A 9,136-nucleotide genomic window follows, 5' to 3' on the forward strand; every position below is an offset into this window, starting at 1 on the left:
TCTTCTGCCAAATCAAAGAAGACCAGTTCACCTTCAAGGATTTCACTCTAACAGCCTCCCAAGCCGACCTTGAGGAGAAATACCCTGAAGGAACTAGCGACCACACCCTGAAATCCTCCATCTGCAAACTCGGAATGTCAATCTTTTTTATCTGTCCAAAAATTTCATTAAGCATAGGAGATACTACCTCAGGTAGCCGCCATTCTCCATTTATGATAAACTCCCCCACCTTTGCTGACGTAGAGAGAGTATGGTCACTATCCAGCGAAAGAAGTTCCATAATGGATTTTGGACCCCACCATTTATCCTTCCAGAAATTTGCAAGCTGACCGTTCCCTATGATCCAGCGCTCCTTGTCATCCACAAAGGACCACATTTTCCTGAGACCTGCAAAAATAGTGGAGGTGTTGCAATTTTTGAAGGATCTTCCATCCTTCTTTAGGAATCGAGCTCTGAGGAAGGTTAACGCCGCTGTCTTCTCCGTTTTGATCCTCCAAATCAATTTGCACAGCATTGCTTTATTGGAATCTCGCAGTCTCCTAAGACCCAGCCCTCCCTCATCCTTGGGCTTACACATAGAGTCCCACTTCACTGTGACAGCCTTAACCGTATCTACATCACCTGTCCAAATAAAGTTTCGCATCCATTTCTCCATCATCGCCACAAGAGATGCAGGCCACCAATAAATAGAGAAACTATGAGTCGGCATCCCCGAAAGCACCGATTTAACCAATTCCACCCTACCTGCCATTGACAACAATTTCCCTTTCCAACCCGCCAGTCTCCCCTTAACCTTGTCCATAATCGGCAACAAAGTATCTTTTTTAATCCTTCCCTTGAAGATTTCCACACCTAGATACCTTGTAGGGAAGGTACACATGGGAATGCCTAAAGTTTCAGATATTCGATGCTTCCTGGAAGGTGATATTTTTCCCAAAAAGAGTTTGCTTTTTTCTAAGCTGATGCCTTGCCCAGAAAACTCTTGGTACTTTAGAAGAAATTCTTTAAGAGTCCTCACATACCTCATAGAAGCATTGGAGAAGATGAAAATGTCATCTGCAAATAGAATATGGGCAGGAGTTTTGACACCGCGAGGCCCATGAATTGGCTTCAATTGATTAATCTCGATCAGATGCTTTAAACCTCGCGATAGCACTTCCTCCGCAATAATAAAAAGCATGGGAGATATTGGGTCCCCTTGCCTCAGCCCTCTCTCCACACCAAAATATCCCTGTGGACCTCCATTAATCAAAATCGATATCTTGGAGGATATCAAAATTTGGTTCAGCCATGTTATCCACTTCTCTGTGAATCCAAAGCGACGCAGCACCTGAAACATAAAGGACCACGAAAGAGTATCATATGCTTTCTTGATGTCAATTTTTAATCCCAGACCTCCCCCTCTCATAGAAGCAAACATCAAATTGGCCAGTTCTGAGGCCACACTGATGTTGTCATGGATTAACTTTCCTTTTTGAAATGCCCCCTGCTCTTCAGATATCAGCCTAGGGAGCAAATTAGCAAGCCTCATTGCCATTATTTTAGAAAGAATTTTACAATAAAAATTCCCCATACACAGTGGCCGGAATTTATCGATAGAAGATGCTCCCTCCTCCTTAGGAATAAGTACCAAAAAATTGTTGTTCACACCATTGGGCAATTGACTAGTACTAAAGAAATACTTAACTGCATTGCACACCTCTAACTCGACAATATTCCAGCATCTTCTAAAAAAAGCTCCAGAAAATCCATCCGGACCAGGAGAGCTATCTGGGTCCAGGTCCCAAACAACTCTTTTGATTTCTTCATTCCCTGGTAAGACATCAAGCACATAGTGATCACCTTGATGAAGAACCATAGGTATGGCATCAAGGAGCTCCACATGTTCCACTAAAGGCACAGCTTTATAAAATTGCTCATATGACTGAACTGTATAATTCCCTATCTGGTCATTACCTTCCACCAAAGTCCCATCAGGAGTTTTGAGGCTTCTTATAGAGTTTCTGAGTCTTCTCATTTTAACCGAAAAATGAAAAAACCTAGAATTGCGATCCCCTTGCTTCATCCATCTAACTTTGGCTTTTTCGGCCCAAAGTTTTTCATGGTTTTCCATTGCTTTTATTAGAGAGGTCTTCGCATCCGCTTCTAACCCAAACAAATGATCATCCATGCCATTTATTTCAATAGTCTGTTGCACCTGCGCTAGCTTATCCTTGGCTTCCTCAAGGCCTTTATTGAAATTCGGGAAAGCCTCTCTCCCCCAATTACGGAGCACACCCTTCAGCCTTTTGAGTTTCAGCATGAGAACAAATATCGGATTCCCTGAGCCCACTCTTCCCATGATGTGGCAACTACCTGCTCAAAATCTCCATGTTCCATCCAGAACTTATGGAACCTAAAGGGGCAATTAACGGGCCGTTGAGATAAAATTGAGGTGAACAATAATGGAGAATGATCCGAAGCAATTCTAGGGAGGACCCGTTGGCCACAATCCTGGAAAAAGTCAATCCATTCTTCATTACAAAAACATCTGTCCAGAACCGCCGAAACATTACCATGACGTCTATTGTTAGACCAGGTGAATTTCCTCCCCGATGATGGCACTTGAGCCATCCCACAAGCATCCACCATAGCACCAAACTCAGCAGCTGAACCCATACTAAAATTCCCTGGCCCCCTTTTTTCATGGGAGAACAAAGTCGCATTAAAATCCCCTATTATAGCCCAAGGGAGAAGAGGCTGGGGGAGATCAGCCACAAGCTTCAACCACAGATCCCTTCTTCCTACTCTAAAGCTGCTGGCATGAATGAAAGAAATCTGAAACCATTTCGATTCCCACTTAATAATAATCGAAATGTGCTGCTCAGACTCAGAGACAACAGCTGGGGTGTTCAAATTTCTCTTCCATAAAATCCACAAATTAGAGGGTTTCCCTACTCTACAGTTGTAAATGAAAGAACTATTGAATCCCAATTTATTAAAAAATAAATTTGGAAAAGCACTTACCTCAATCATCGGCTCTGCTATACATAAAATGTCCGGAGCTCTATCCTTAATAAAATGTCGTAAGGCATTCCTGCCTGCCGCCTTCTTAATTCCTCTGATGTTCCAGAAGAAAACCTTCATGATCAGTTACTATAATAGTCATCCAAATTACTTATGTTTTTAGCAAAAACAACATGCATTTTGCAACTCCATGTACCATTTTTGAGAGAGAGAGAGAGAGAGAGAGAGAGAGAGAGAGAGAGAGAGAGAGAGAGAGAGAGAGAGGGAGAGAAAAGAAAAAAATAAACATTTGAACAAATAAAAATTGAAACTGATGGTTGTGATGATATGTTAACATTCAATGCATGACAAATTACTAGGCACTTAGTCACCGGTCAAATTGTCCTAAATATCACTAGGAGCTCTTTGATGGCATTTGGTAATAGAGGATGAGCTACCTAAGTCCCCCGTGGTGATCCAATCAATGGTCTGCAATTAATATACATGTAAGGCTCCAATTAGGCCGGGGGAAAATCCAAGGTCTCAGCCTAATTAAATGACCTCCATTTTTGTTTGCATTTTACAATCTTATCCTACCCCATTGTGGATTAAAATAATGCATAATCATAATTTGGTGATTACAACATTATGTGGACATGTTCATTGCATTTGAGGGCCTAACTAAATTTGATCATGCATGAGACTATCATACTTGCTTTTCTATGAACTGGAGTTTAATTTGGACTTAGTACCTTTTCATATATATATATATATATATATATATACATTTTTTTTTTTTTAACTACCAGCCAATCATCATCTAGAGCCTATAGACAAGGGGCCCATAGCCAGGGAGGAGCGATAGGGGGAGATAAGGTGGGATGGGCAGAGGTTTGAACCCATTACCTCCTGCATCTTACGCTAGACCTATGGCTGGCACCACCCATTGAACTACAAGCTCATTCCCCTATCAATATTGTTTGTATTATGTTAGAACCAAGGAAAAACGTCACAAATTATTCTTACCCAAGCCATTCAAATCTATAAATTTAAGACATTTATTATTAATAAATGGCACTATTAGCAGTAATGATTTTTTTTTATCATTATTATTATTCTTAAACTTTACTAAAAACTATGGTAGAAAGTGGTTGCCAGTTCTCCCTTTAGAGGGTGCTTCACATACAGTATCTTAAGTCAAAGAAGTATTTGTATCTTTCCTACTTTCCAAGAAGGTCTGTGGCTCTCTTAGGCCCCATTTTGATCCCTCTATGGGTCCTTCCCTTGACTCTTCTGTTAGCCACTTGTATAGATCCTAGTTGGCCTCGAAGACATAAAAGTTGTGATATCTAAAAAAGGTGGTGATATCTTTTTACTCTCTTTGCCACAAGCTAAAGGTAGTCTTCTGGGAGAGTGGATCAGGTTCACATAGAAGAATGTACGAGAACGACCCTGACCCGTGGATTAATTTAAAATCAATTTTGTCTCTCTTCATTTAATAGATTTTAAATCCACGGACCAAGGAAGTAAAAGAATGATCCGTTCACGTCTTCCCACCCATCAAATCTCTCCACCTCAAGTGTAGTGCTCGACATATTAACTACCATGTTTAGTTTTCTTTTAGGAACATATCAACTACCATCGCAAACAAAGAAACAAATACACTGAAAACCAATTTGCACCACAATGTAATAAGAATAAACGATAGATAGGCAGAAAAAAATATACATATGTGGTTCATTAGAGCGCCTATATCCATATGTGGTGAAGTTTACAACAGTACTTTGAAGTATATATGCTAGATGGCACAATTTATACAAGAGGTATTTTTAGTTTACATTGCCAGGAGTCTATAGGAACTGAAATAGAATCAACCACAATAGAGATGAGCCTGAAGTCGAGGCTCAGCCACTGCGATTAGCGGTATCTTTTTAGGCGAGGAAAGACCATAAAGTTCATCCATGTTCAAGTCCTTGGGTTGCATCTCACCTGGCAATTCCCACAGGAACCCATGTATGAGGTTAGCCAAGTATGATTGAATCATCTTTAGCCCAAGGACATAGCCAGGGCACATCCTCCTCCCTGATCCAAATGGCAACAGCTCGAAATCGCGTCCCTTTATATCAATTGTTTTCCCAATGAACCTCTCAGGACGGAATTCTTGCGGTGCATCCAAGGATTAAAGTATTGGTATTGGTCGCCGTATTGGTCTGTCAAAATTGAGATACGTATAGGAAGGTATCGTATCGTATCGTATCAGAGATACGCTAAGATACGCTAAAGATACGCACATAAATGGATAGGGAACACATTTTTATACACTTTTACATAAAAAAAAATAGTTAAAAAAAGCTATATATAACATGTAAAATGCATAACTACTTAAGTAGAGGGTATCGTATTGATAGACAAATATATTGAGTTGAAAATGTTCAAAATGATGAGGTTTGAGTTTCTTACAATTTTTTCTTTCCTCATTGCCATTGCCACTGTGATGAGTGCCGTGAAGAGTGTCGTGGTGGTTCAAATCCTTGGCTAGGACCTTCTTCTTCAATAGGAGCAACTACGATGATATTCTGCACTTGTCGAATATAGGGACAATATTTACCCCAGTCGAAATATTTATGGTAGTGGGTCTCCCATTCATTGTAGAAAAATAATTTTTTTTTTATAGAAATTGTACATTAAATTTTTTTAAAGAACATATAAAAAATCAACAAAGTGTGGACCAATATATTTGAATAGATCTGAGAAATAAAAAAAAAATTGAAACCCTCACTTTTTTGGGGAAAAAATGTGGGTTTCATTTGAAATCATGTATTTAGTAATTATAAGTTATGACATTATTTTTAAGAGTTGAATGAACTAAATTTTCTAAAAAAAAATTTTTTTTGGGGATTTTTTTTTTAAATTAATTTCGGAATAAAAAAATAAAAAATATATTTTTTTTTGAGAAAAATCAAAAATTTCCATGAAAGTTGTAGAACACTTATTTTTACATAACATATAAAAAATCTAGAAAACTGTTGGTGAGAGTGTGAAGTGTTTGTTTCAAACAACAAAAAATTCACACTTAAGTAGCCGTATCGTACTGATACAGTACGATAAGGCTCAATACTGCACGATACCTTCGATACGTACCGATACTCTCAGGAATTTTTAGATTTTCAAAAGTTCGTATCGTAGAGTATCGTACGTATCGGTACCGATATGATATGGCATGTTACGATACATACGATACGCCGATACATAAAAAGAGGCTCAAAATTCCCCGTAGCGTATCGATATGTATCGTGCCGATGCCTACGGATACGTATCGGCCGATACGGCACGATACGCACCGATACTTAAAACCATGGGTGCATCCCATAGCATTGGGTCCCTCCCTATAATCCATTGGCTAACATGTACTCTGGTTCCTGCTAGAATGGTATAGCCAGCAACCTCACAATCTTCTTGAGCCTGGTGGGGTGTTAGCAGTGGTGATACTGGGTACATTCTCATTGTCTCTTTCACTATGCCATCAATGTATGGTAGGTTTGGGATGTCTTTCTCTTGAACCCATCTTTCTCTCCCCACTACCCTATCCAACTCTTCTGTTGCTCTTTTGAAGATCTCTGGTTGTTTCAAGAGCGCAGAGAGAGCCCATTCCACTGAGACTATAGAGCTCTCAGTGCTACCTGCGAATAGTTCCTGAAGGATCAAATCAATAGAAACAAATCATACATTAGGAGAATTGGGTGAGAAAATTATTGCGGTTGCAACTGAATCTCCAAGATGGCCTGGACGCAAGACCCACTATTATAACCCTACATACATATAAGGGATTGGGCTTGGGCTTGGGCTTGAGAAAACTCTAGCTAGCACAACTGTGAAGTGAGGCAATGAGAGCTGGTTCCTTGTACAATGAGATACTGACCCAATTGTTTATCTGAGTAATGAAAATAAGACAAGGGTTCTTCTGGCAAAGCCTGGTGCTAGTAAAACCCAGTCTTGTTAGGCTGCAAATGAGTCCATGGAAGATATTTTTTTTATCATATGGTAGCAATTCAGATATTTTAAATGCTTGCAAGCCTGCCACCTTTAGCCAAGTGTATTAATGGTTGGTCACACCAATTAATGGATAGAATAAAGACCTATTGACAGGTCTATTTATCAAATTTTGTAACCTATCTCAATTCTTCAACCATATGACCATAGCACATATAAGTTTTCCCTCTTGATTTTCCGTTCGTTCTGTTGAGTTCATACGTAGATTTTGGAATAAGTTTTTCTTCTTATCGTGAAAGAAACACCTATGAATCCACCGTTGTTATTACTTTTCCTGTTTGTTGGAGGCCTGAAATACCCTTCAATGTTCTTGACATCCATCCAAGTATCCAAGTATAATGATGACCATCAATAAAGGGATTACTCCTCCAATTTTGAAACAAATAATCAATATGTAAATCAAGTCATAGTGATTCCAATCCGATTTATTCTAAATTGGCAAAAACAGTCAGAATTAGCCAAATTCAGCATGAACCCTATAAACACTGCATGGATCATTCACTCCATAATGGCAAGTAACAAGATTGGACTCAGCTGACTCCAATTCAAATCGCTCACTCACCATGAAAAAAAAAAAAAGTAAAGCTCACACACGAGTATTTACTGTTTAATGATTTTTCCTATTTTTGGTAAAAGTTGAGTGACTCTCATTCAATCTAGATATGATGGGATCCATACAATTATAGGTCAATATGAACATGTGGAACTAGTTTCGGCCAGGACACCAGTCATTAGTTAATAAAAAAAAAAGAGTAGATTAGTTCTTTGACTTACCAGCGTTATCCTTCAAGAGCCATACTATCGAGCTTCACTTCCAAATTAGGATCACCCAACCGCAGCAACACATCAACCATATCGTTCTCTTCCAAAGTCTCTACACCTCTTCTCCTCATCTCGTGCTCAGAGATCGCCTTCCCCAGAAAGCCATCAAATTGCTTCCCAAAATCCTTCATCTGCTTCACATATCCTTTCAAATCCAAGAATCCCAACAAAAGAAACCAATCCCCAATATCCAACACCCCATTTAAGAAGAACAATTCTTCAAACATCTTCTTCAGCTCCTCCAACGCTTCAACAGGCTCATCTGAAAACTTCTTTCCCATCACAATCCCACTAACAAATCTCAAATTAGCATTCCACAGATGGGTTTTCCATCTAATTTCTTTCCCTGATAAAGCATAAATTCTCCTTAGAAGCAAACCCATCTCATCCATTCGAATTTGCTCATACAAATCGAGACGTTTAGGGGTAAAGAGGTCAGTCAGGTATAGCTTACCGAGGAAGCGCCAGTAAGGGCCATAGGAAGACCAGGTCATGGCGGAGTAGTTGAAAAAGGTGTACTTGCAGGCGGCGGTTTTGGGTCGAGAAGCGAAACTGTGATCGTGGGTTTTGAGCAGTTGTTTGGCCATGGGAACAGAGGAGGCGACAATGACAGGGACTGAACCGTAGTAGAGTTGGATTAAAGGGCCATAATGTTGGGAGAGAGAGTGGATGGAACGGTGGGGGGAGAGAGCCTATAAGGTTGAGGTTTCCAATGATTTGCCATGGTTTTGGGCCTGGTGGTGGGTTTGGTTGCCGGCGGCGGAGATGAGTTGAGAAGAAGAAGAAGAGGAAGATGATTATTGCTGCGAGCAGCACAGCCCATGAAAGAGTGTCCATGGCGATGATCATGAGTGGAGTCTCTGTCTCTGTGAGTGAGAGAGCTAGGAAGTTCTTCAAGTCCAGGAATTCTACTGTGATGAAGCAAGTGGAACACCTGTGCTGGCCACAATCTAACATGTCATTTTCTTATAGGATAAGACTAGTTGTCTATCTTGTCATTTACCTAAATTTTGTCAAAAGTAAAGAGCTAGATATTTATCAAATGATTTGTAACTTGGAATCCGGGTTTGAATAGGTAATCGGTCATTTCAGAACATCCAGAATCGGAATCAATCACAATCAAATCATTCAATGTAGCCAATCCATGTATGGTGAATTTTTTTTTTTTATAAAGGTTCAACAGCATGGCAGATTGGAAGCGGTTGAAATTTTGTGAAGAAGAAAGACATGACATTCCAACTCATATGTCTAATTTAAGTCAAAATAGAATAGGAATCAT

At 39.7% G+C, this 9,136-nt stretch overlaps 1 pseudogene; it reads right to left on the reverse strand.

Annotated features, from left to right (window-relative positions):
- Positions 1 to 4,677: 4,677 nt before the first annotated feature.
- Positions 4,678 to 8,835, reverse strand: LOC122069427 (annotated as a pseudogene).
- Positions 8,836 to 9,136: the final 301 nt, after the last annotated feature.

The sequence above is a fragment of the Macadamia integrifolia genome, unplaced genomic scaffold (assembly GCF_013358625.1).
Source record: "Macadamia integrifolia cultivar HAES 741 unplaced genomic scaffold, SCU_Mint_v3 scaffold612, whole genome shotgun sequence".
Taxonomy (NCBI): domain Eukaryota; kingdom Viridiplantae; phylum Streptophyta; class Magnoliopsida; order Proteales; family Proteaceae; genus Macadamia; species Macadamia integrifolia.